This window comes from Crotalus tigris, unplaced genomic scaffold (assembly GCF_016545835.1).
Source record: "Crotalus tigris isolate CLP2741 ecotype Arizona unplaced genomic scaffold, ASM1654583v1 scf7180000024124.1850442, whole genome shotgun sequence".
Classification (NCBI taxonomy): Eukaryota; Metazoa; Chordata; class Lepidosauria; order Squamata; family Viperidae; genus Crotalus; species Crotalus tigris.
In genome coordinates this window covers 1,759,173-1,770,149 of record NW_024100400.1, presented here as the reverse complement: position 1 = coordinate 1,770,149, position 10,977 = coordinate 1,759,173, and positions in this window count along the sequence as shown.

Sequence of the window (10,977 nt, the reverse complement as noted above, 5' to 3'; positions counted from 1 at the left end):
CCAACTTTTCAGCATTTTCCAAGTTCCCCACATCCCAATGCCACTCAAGCACTCCTCTAGGCCGCTGACCACAGTAACCGAGCTACACAAATATTGTATAGTAAGGATGGGTTGTCAAAATGAAATACAATAACAGAAGAACGAATCCTCCTTTATCAGTAGTCCTAGGAGGCAAAGAATGCATAAATGCAGAAGAAAAGTTTGATTTTTAAGAGACACCAGAGCTGTTATTTCAATCAGTGCATTCCCCGATGTTATTGCCATGTGATAACAACAACAAGGGCCAGAATGCAATAGGTCTGTCACTAACAACTATGGAAAACCCGCTACTTGCCATTTCCACGATTCTTCTCATAAAGTCCACTCGTTTGCTAAATCCACTAAATACCATGACTGAGCAGCTACTGTTTTACCATAATATCCTACAAAACAGAGAAAGGCATGATAAAAAAGAGAATCTAAGATGTCATGTTGAAATAAATTAAAGAAGTGCGAATGGCTATGGCTCTTTCCCACCTTTACAAAGCCGTTGTTTTAGTAGAGTGTATTGAGAGGAAACGAAGAACCCTGCAAAATTATACTGGGTTATCCAGTTGGTTATGTTGAGTCCTTGGCGGGAAGCAGACACGAGAAGCAGTTGAAGTTCTCAGTTTCCTTTATTCAGCGTTCAGCTTACAAGTAGATGGCTTCAGCAGCTCCCAAAACCTCCCAGCTTCTTATATAGACGCTTCCCGGGTAAATGTGATACTTTTCCCGCGCCAGCACCCGCGCATACGCACGGCGCTGACGACAGCCTGTCTGGTCCCGGGCAGCTTTGCACCTGCCCGGGACTGCCTGCAAACGCCCGAGCCGTTTGCAAGGCTCGGGACATAACACCCCTTTCCCCCGGGCTAAAACTACTACCAACATATAAACATTTATTTTATGCAGTGTTCTGCTTCTCAGTGCTCCTATCGTTACCTGGCTTTTGTTTAGCCAGCAATGTTATGTAATCCTCTAAGTATTTAGGAGACTTCTTTGCTCTCTGTGACCTTCTCAGCTCTGGGTTACTAGCATGAGTTCCCTGACTGGAGGGAGATGTGAGCCTGTTCTCCTTATTTTGCCTTGGTGCCTTCCAAGGACTGTGCCCCGCTGCCTGGCCTGCTTGCTCGCCCACCGGGCTCGTCAGGCCAGGGCTTCTGTCACTTTGTGACCTGGTTGACCTGCCTAGCTGTAGACCCTCGGGCCCCTTGAAGTGATAGCCACTGCTGGGTGTCTCTGTTGAACCTCCTAGGTCCGTCCAAGACCTGTCAGGAGGCTGACCATTCCCTGAACCCCGTTCTGTGTCCGGGTTTGTGTGGGTTTCTGTACTTTCCCAAAACTCAGTTACTCCCTGATTTGGGCTAGAGGTGTTGTAGTCGGGACTTGGTTCCTCGACCACCTCCCTGTATGTTTGACCCCCTGTAGAATTTGGGGTAAGGTCAGGGGGGATTGTGTGCCAACTCTCTTGCGGGGAATGATTTGTTGGGATGCCCCCGGGTATCCTCCGTGACTGGAGTGCTGTGTGATGTGTGTGGAAAGTGAGTATGCCCCCGGGGTGACTCCCTGGCTGGAGTAGGCGTGGATGCCTGGTAGTTAGGTAGGCTCATAGAATTCTTGTTCGGAGCTCTCGCGGAACCCTGGGATGGGCCGTTTGTGGCTCCATCAGTGGAGATGGGCAGCAGCTCGTGCCCTTCCCTTTGCTCCAAAGGGTCCCCCTCCCCCCCTGGAAAAGACCCAGGAGTCTCATCTGAAAAGTCCCGCCTAGGGCGGAGTTGGTCGATGTGCCGACGCAGGACACGACCGTTGTCCAGGGCAACCTCATAGGAGAGAGGACCTGTGACCCTGGAAATAGAAGCGGGGACCCAGGTATGACCAGGCCCGTAATTGCGAGCCCAAACCGGGGCACCCACAAGTAGTTGTCTAGGTGCCCTAGGATGTGAGGTAGATGAAGGCAGTCTGTCCGGATGCAACCGGTCAAGTTTAGTAGTAAGTTGACGCCCCCAGCGAAGTTCAGCTGGGCTTCTCCCTGTAGAAGTGGACGGCGTGGTGCGATAAGAAAGGAGAAAGTCAGCCAACCTGTGATGCCAGTCCCCGTAGGTGAGTCTTTTCAAGGCGTCCTTTGTGATGCGCACCATACGTTCAGCCATACCGTTGGTGGACGGGTGGAAGGGTGCAGACGTGGCATGACGAATCATGTTAGCCTGTAAGAAAGCTTGGAATTCGGAGGAAGTGAATTGAGGGCCGTTGTCAGACACGATGACATCTGGAAGCCCGTGTGCAGCAAAAATCCCCCTCAGTACCTGAATAGTCTTTGCAGTGGTGGTGGAAGAGACAGGTACAACCTCAAGCCATTTTGAATGGCTGTCAACAAGGACCAAGAAGAACTGGCCCTGAAAGGGCCCAGCGTAGTCAATGTGCACCCTAGACCATGGGGACTGCGTTTCCTCCCATTTATGCACGGGAGCTTGGGGCATCTCTGGGCGAGATCGTTGGCACAGGTGGCATGCATGCACCTTAGCCTCAATATCCTTATCTAAAACAGGCCACCACAAGTGGCTGCGTGCAAGAGCCTTCATACGAACAATGCCAGGATGACCCTCGTGGAGGGATTCTAAGACCCTAGTCCTCATTGAGGTGGGAATGACAACTCTGTTTCCCCAAAGCAGACAACCCTGAGAAAGGGACAACTCGTTTCTCTTGGACCAGAAACTCTGAAACTCAGGACTAGGGCAGTGCTCAGGCCAGCCGGACAAAACCCAGGAACGGACATGTGAAAGTGTGTGATCTGTACCTGTTTCAGCGGCAACATCCCTGGCACAAAGAGGGAGCTCGGCAAGGCTTGGATTGATAGAATGTTGACAGCTGGCGCAGGGTCAGCTTCTACTACTGGCAGAGGCAATCTACTGAGGCCATCAGCATGGCCCATTTCTTTCCCAGGCTTGTGGAGTAAAGAAAAATCATATGCAGACAGAAAAATAGACCACCTAAGCATTCTAGGGGAAATGATTTGGGGAGTCTGCTTACGTGTGGTAAACAGTCCCAGCAGAGGCTTATGGTCAGTAAAGACCGTGAAATGCCTGCCATACATGAAAATCGTGGAATTTTTTAATTCCAGCAACAACAGCCAGAGCCTCCCTGTCTATCTGAGCGTAGTTGCGCTCAGCAGAAGAGATTTAAAGATTTGCTCCCAAATGGGAAACATCCAGTGTAACCATTCCTTCCTGTTGCCTTGCCTTGTTTTGCCCTGGTATTTATCACCATCAGCATCCTATTTATAGTTATTTATGGAATTTTGTATTTGCCCACAATTGTCTTCACTGCAAAAAAGTGTGGAAACAATTGACAATATTACCTGTCTCAGCCCGAGGGGTGACTAAAACAGCACAAACCGCAGGGACTAAAGACCTTCCTCAGCTCAGGACGGAGTTTTAGGCCCTGTGTTGGGAAAGGAGGAGGCCATTTCTGTTGTCCAGAAATTCATTTATTAGGGCAGCGAATGCTTCAAAATTTATTTAGAAGAGATTTAAGAATAGAGTCTCTCTCCTGGTCATTAAAAATCTCTAACTTTTTTCTCTTCGAGCCTGAAGTCACATTACCAGTAATGGTTGTCCTCAACGTAAGACTGAAATTGAGCCCTGAATTACAGTGGTAAGTTGCTGCAGTCACAAGTCGAGGCATCATGTGACTGGACCCAAATTTTCAACATTTTTAGAGTAGTTGTTAAGCAAATGCTGTAGTCGTTAAGCGAATGCTGAAGTCATTAAGTGTTCGCTGGGGCGCTGCAAACAGTTCTAAAGGTAATCAGTTGCCAAGAATCCAAAATGGGATCATGTGATCATGGAGGTGGGGATATGCGGACACCATAATGATTAAAATAAGTCATAAGTAGTTCTGGGTCAGTTCTTCATAATTTCAAATGGTCATTAAGCAAGCAGTCATAAATCGAGGACTACCTATAACGATTAAATAATAGTATTTTATTAGGGAAAACCCTCAGAGCTGTTAGATCTGTAAGGGGAGAGGAGGGGCTGCCCTGGGCCTTCCTGAGCCAGGGCATGGGAGGAGGTGATGCACGTCTGGCCAGCCTTATTGGAGCCATGTCCCAGTCAAGCGGGGCATCCACTGGCACACGTCCAGCTTGGGAGGAGCTGAAAGGGGAGCGCGAGCCCTGCACATGATCAGAGCCTCCGCAGCCCCGAGGGGAGAGTGCACTATGTCCCCTCCTCTCCCTGGAGACCCTGTGTGAGGAGCCACACCCTAGGATTGTATGATTCCTTCTGTGCTTTGTGCCACAATGATGGTGCTTCTCTGTTGTTCCTGTTCCCACATGAAAGGAAGAGGCCAAAGGCCACCAAAGGAGTCAGCCACCGGGCCGCCCAGACACTGCTAAACCCAGGTGAGCTGCCCTCCTTGGGTAGGTTTAGAATGTGGCCCTTGTTTACCTAGTTGCCGAGGCAACGAGGTTGTCAGTTTCCCTGAAAAGCCACCAACCAGGGCCCAACTGCCCATTCTCCCTTCGTGCAGTGAAAGGACAAACAGCTGCTTGGGGTCATGGCTGTACGGAGGTTTTTTAGAGTAAGTGTGGCCGTCTCAGCTGCCAAGAAACTGGCAGTAGTAGGGGAGAAAGTCATGCTTCGCAACTCTTCCGACTGGCTAATCTCTATTTCTCTTTTCTTCACAGAACATCTGGAAAAGATGTTCGGCGCTCTTCTGCTGCAGGAAGAGCGACGTAGAGGACCTTCCTGTGCCTCCTGACAGGTACCACCCACTTCTCCACAAACCCTGGGCATGGTGGGGCACCACTGATGGACTGCAAGGTCTCTAACAGCCTCTCCCCAAGATGGCTTTCTCTCGGCAAGCGGCTTGCAGAGGCCAAAAGATGGGAAGGCTGACTGGCTGGCTGGTCTTAGAAAGGAGAGGCGGATATTTTTTGACATGTCATCTTTTTCTTTCGGTCAGAACTGACGAGGCACATGAACAGGCGGACCAGAAGGGAGAATGGCAGACACAGATTCGTGTGTCCGATGGACGCAGGCCTTCCTCCCAAGGGGTAAGGATGCTTCTGCGACATGGCCAGTCAGGGCTCATCCCTCATAACCGGATGGGGAAAGGGAGGAATTCTCACTTGGGGGAACCTGGCCAGCCTAGCAAAAACAAGAGGAGCCTTTTGGATTCATGGAAAGATCTTGATGGCTTCCTATCAGCCAAATCTTCCATGATCTGCTTTGTCTTTCCCTGTTGAATGCAGTCTTTCCCTCCTGGGGAAGATAAACGTTCCACAACATGCAGGGGACTTTTAATTTATACTTTCAATTGTTACTTGCAGGGTTTGATGGGTGTTCGTGCCACCGCCCGGAGCCCCAGGAAGGAAGAGGTGATGCCAGTTCTCATTTCAGTGAGGTAGGTGTTCGCAGATTAAGTATTCTGAAGCCCCCTAAAAGGCAGCCGCAGTAAAGCCCTAAAGAGAAGGGCTAGAAGAAACCTTTGCAGAGGCAGGGGGGGGCATCGCATGGCTAGTTTTGATCTTTGGCCCTTCATTCTCTCCCTAGAAATGAGAAGATAGCGAAGTGGAGGCCGCGGCTCTCAACCATCTGGGAGACCTGCACTGAGTCGGTAAGCCCAGACCAGCTCCTCACCATGGTAATGGCAGAAGCCCTTTCACTGTGGATTTGTTGATATGCCAACATTTGTAATATTTGCATTGTTATTTCAGGATCCTTCGGAAGACTACCGACCAAGAGAGGTGCAGGAGGAAAGCAGTGCCTGCCTATCAAGGTAGGTAACACCTCAGAGGGTGAAGCCATTGCAGAGAGGAGGCATCTCTGCCCTCTGCCTCTGCTTCTGCTAAAGGAAGAGTCAAAGGCCAATCTCCTTGGCAGGCCAGCTGGAAGGGTTCTTAGAGCCTCCATGTCACCACTTTTTTAAAAAGGGCCCATGGCTGTTTTTGATGTTTGGCTCCTTCGTTTCTCTCCCCAGAGAGGAAAAGGAAGAGCACTGGAGGCCGCGACTCCCCCCCAGATCAGAGATCTGCAGAGAATTGGTAAGGCGCGAACAACTTCTACCCCACTAAACGAAGAACCATTGTCTCTGTGGAGATGCCAACAGACAGAATCTTTGCCTTTTTATTTCAGGACGAAGAAGACCAGCCGGCGGAGGAGCAGCTCTCTCCTACTGGGGAGAAGACGCATACTTCGGAGGTAAGAAAGTCTTGGCAATGGGGCCGATGGAGGCTCTCTTGCTGTTGGCGCACAGGGCCTGAATGCACCCTATCCTTTAGCAATCTTATTGGGATGCAGAAAGCTTAGGATTTATCCTCGATACTGTCATTTGCAGGATTCGATGGAAGTCCTGGTGGGCTCCCGGAACAACAGCCTGGAGGATTTTGACTCCATTTCTGCCCTCTTGGATGAGGAGTCTGAGGGAAGCTGGGAGCAGGCTGCAGAGGCTTCGGAGGCCAGCCTTTTGTCCAGTCCGTGGGTAAGACAGACAAAGTGTTTTCTCTTGGGGAGGGATAGAGTCCCTCTATTCAGTTCTCCTAATCTGAGTGAACTGTGCTGGAGAGCTCTGGGCAGTGGATAAAGGTGACATCTGGCCCTTGGGACAAGGTACTTAGGCTAACTAGAAGCACCCAAGCTGTGTTGCGATTGATTTACTGCAAACCAGAAGGGAAGGGCCAATTCAGTGGACTGGGGTCCTAAATAGATATAGCCCATCCTGTTTATCCCTTTCGTTTTTCTGCGTCATCTTCTCCAGCAACCTGCTGTTTCCAGGCAGGGCTTTAACGGGCAGAGTGGGTGGGAGTGGGGATTGCAACAGAAGCATTGTTTCTGATGGAAATCCCAAATCAATTGGGCCCCTTTTAGGAATTCTGAGTCTCCTTTCACTGATGGATAAAAAGTCATCATTGTCATTCACAGGATTCTCCCGAAGAAGGGGAAGCCTCGCGGGACAATGTCAGCAGCCTGGAGGAGGACTCCCTGGACCTCAGTCTCTAATTAAAAGAGGTACCTATTTTAGCCTCTTTGTGGATCAATGCCTTGCTCAAGGAAACAATAAGCTCTGACGGGCAGGGTCACCCAAGTCAGACAGGTCATAGTGCAGAGTGCTGACATAACGTGGTCCACGGGAGAAGGAAATGGCAACCCTCTCCTTACTTTTGATACCCCACAAAAAGTATCAAAAGTAACTCCAGAAAGAACAAAGTTTGTATACTTTTATAGAAAGAGTGTGGTACTAAGAATAGCCTTTGATTCCTCCCCCAGACGCTTCCCCAGATGCCTCTCCAGAAGGTAGATCGGAGGAGGATGAACCAGTCCCTGGCACATCAGGAGGTGAGTTGGCCAATGCCTCCGAACAGCCAGCGGAGAGTGATTTGGCTGAAGCACAGCTGCAGCAGGAGAGCCCTGAGACGTCCGGGCAGCTGCAGATGGTTAGCTTTGAGCAGGAACTGCTTTCTGCACTATCCGAGAACAACTAGGGAAGAGAAAAGGCAGGAGCAGCAAAGGGTGGTTCTTTCACTCACAGGAGGCAGTCTTGCCTTTCTTGATGGGCTGCACCAGAAGCTGGCAATTGAGCACAGCAGACAAATGGAGGCCATGCTGGGAACAATGCATTCATGACTAGGGGGTTGGAGTAGAAGACCTCCAAGGTCCCTTCCAACTCTTGGTATTCTGTTCTGGTATTCTATCTGCATATAGACGGACGGCGGAATCAGCCCCAGCAGCGAAGCCCTGTGAGGAGCCACTTTCCAACGAGGAAGTTCCTGCGTCTTGTTAATGTTATTGTTGTAATTCTTTTTGTTGTACTTGTTGTTGTTGTGCATCTTCTTGTTTTTGTTCTTGTTGTTTTAGAATAAAACTAAAAAATTCTTTATATCTGCTAATTTAGTTTAAACCTAGTTTCATTACACTTTTGTTAGGAATAACAAACTTTTCATTAAATGCAGAATTTCAACAAACTTCTTTGTCTGTTTTCTCGTATTTTTTCCACCGTTCTATGGGATACAGTGATTAGTATTCACTTACAATATTAATGGAAACCTGACATTTCCGGAGGTTCCTCAGCTACGCGCAAGTAGTCCTCAACTTACCACAATGGATACACAAATTTATCTTTTAAATACAACATTTGTTTAGTGACTTTTGCCCCATTTTACGACCTTTCTTCCCACAGTTGTTAAGCAGATCACTGCAGTTGTTAAGATAGTAATACAGTTGTTAAGAGAATGTGGCTTCCCCATTGTTTTTGCTTGCCAGAAGGACTCAGAAGTTGATCACATGACCCCGGGACACTGCTACAGTCATAAACATGAGTCAGTTGCCAAGCATCTGAATATCGATCATGTCACTAAGGGGCTACTGCAACGGACGTAAGTGTGAAAAAAGATCATAAGTGCCTTTTTTCAGTGCCGTTGTAACTTTGAACAGTCACTAAGTGAACTGTCATAAGTGGAGGATTACCTGTACTTTCTGAACATCAACCAGTGTATTGTCTAGTAAGAAGGAGAATTTTGTTCAGCAACATCAGGAAGATCTGTCCTTGGAACATCATGATTGGAGGCACAGAAAGCACTGTAGATCTGCTATGGGGGCAGAAAGTTTGCATTCTTCCAGAAGAAGGAATTTTACAGAAGAATACCCAAGTTACACTGGCTAAGAGGCAATAATTTCTTGCAACTCATGCTAGATTGTTGCACACACTAGCAAAATACCGTATATAAGATACACAAATGGGACAGCTAAAATGGCAAGGAAAGTGTATGTCCTATCCAGACGTGAACAATTTCCATGCCAGTGATTTCCATTAAACTGTAAATAAAAATGATCATGTGAATGGCAACATTGCATACCTTGCTTTGTTATTCTCCTCTCAGTAACCTTGTTAATTGGTACTACATTTTCCATTGAAAAAGATGTGTTGCTTCACGTTTACTAAGAATAAGAATATAAGGTATTTAGGGCTTGGATTCAAAGGCTTGATGTTTGCCCTCTCCCCCATCTGCACTCATGCAATTGCATTGTGGGCAATCAGCAACCAGATCACATTCAGAGCTTTTTGTAGCATCCCACAATCACGTGACTACAGCTTACAATGTTTTGCTGGCGTTGACTACCAATATCTGGTAAAAAATGCCCATTCTGAAAAATGGGTACACTTAACGACTGCAGCTTTCATTTAATGACCGCTGCAAACACCGTTGTAGAATAGGTTTGGTCACATGATGTCCTACTTAATCACCAGTAAGACTTACCGTCTTAATTCCAGACTGGTATTAGGTGCCAAATGCTATTACTCTTTTTTTAAAGATATGAAAGATTATCAGTATTATCCTCTGTGCATCTCCATCTACAAAACCGCATTTGCATACAGCTCTGCAATTCAACCCCTCTAACCGATTTTCTCTGGAGAGGTGAGCGCAACTCCCAGACTGGCCATTTCTCTCCATGTAAATGGTGGCCTGACAGCGACTGCAATCTGACCGCTTACAGAGAGGCACCAATTTCATCTGGCACAGGCAAACACATGTCAACTTCCCAACCAAAAGTACAAGTAGTGCTCGACTTACAACCACAATGGAGCCTAAAATTTCTGTTGTCAAGAGAGACATTTGTTAATGGAATTTTGCCCCATTTTATGACCTTTCTTGCCACAGCTATTAAGTGAATCACTCCAGTTCATAAGCGAGTAACCTGGTTGTTAAGTGAATCTGGCTTCCCCATTGCTTGTCAGAAGGTCACAAAAGGAGGTGACATGACCTTGGGACACAGCAAAGGTCATAAGTATGAACCAGTTGCCAAGCATCTGAATTTTCATCACAGAATCATGGGGATGCTGCAAAGGGGGTAACTGTGAAAAACGAACATATGTCACTTTTTTCAGTGACGTTGTAACTTCAAATGGTCACTAAATGAACAGTGGTAAGTTGAGGACTTCCTGTAATTTGGAGGGCTATTTCTTCTATAGACAAGGAGCACTGGTGATGTCTTGCAATATACATCTTAAAATAAATAACCAACCTGGAAACATTTTTGGAATACGAGTTTACTTACAGAAGAAAGATTCTATATTTACCATTTAATAATAGGCTGGAAGATAAAACCCCAAAAAGATATTTATCAGAGGCCATAAAAGTCACTTAGAAGCTGAATTTAACAGAATGACAGAGTTGGAAGGGACCTTGGAGATCTTCTAGTCCAACCTCCTAGAATTCCAGAAGTGAAGAAGGGGTTTCCAAGTTGAAAAAAAAGTACTCATGTGTTGTTGTTGTTTTCATCAAAGGAGTCAATTTAGCCATCTCTGCTACCTCCATCAACTTTTGCAACCATTCCTCCATTGTGGAGATCGAAATGTCCTTCCCTTTTTGTACATAAAGTAGTCTTGCTACCATCAACGTATATAACATTGAAGTTCCATCATTGTTTCCAAGTCTTTTTTCCATTAAGCCAAAAAGAACAGTTTCTGCTTTTACCTTTATATTCACTTTCAGAATTTTCTGTATTAGAATAGAAATCCTACTCCAATATTTCTTTACTTTATCACATGTCCACCGTAAATGATAAAAGCTCCCTTGGGCCAGGATGTTTTTCAGGGGGCTGTGAATGTAGACACATGAGTTGCTTCTGGTGTGATGCGTATTTTGGTCGTTGATGATGCCGACAATATTGCAATGATTAATGTTAATTATTATTTACTGCCAAAAGTCATATTGCAAATGGGTACCTATATATATTGAAATAGAAAAAGCTTTATTGATTATCTAGAGATAACTCCCAACTTTTCAGCATTTTCCAAGTTCCCCACATCCCAATGCCACTCAAGCACTGCTCTAGGCCGCTGACCACAGTAACCGAGCTACACAAATATTGTATAGTAAGGATGGGTTGTCAAAATGAAATACAATAACAGAAGAACGAATCCTCCTTTATCAGAAGTCCTAGGAGGCAAAGAATGCATAAA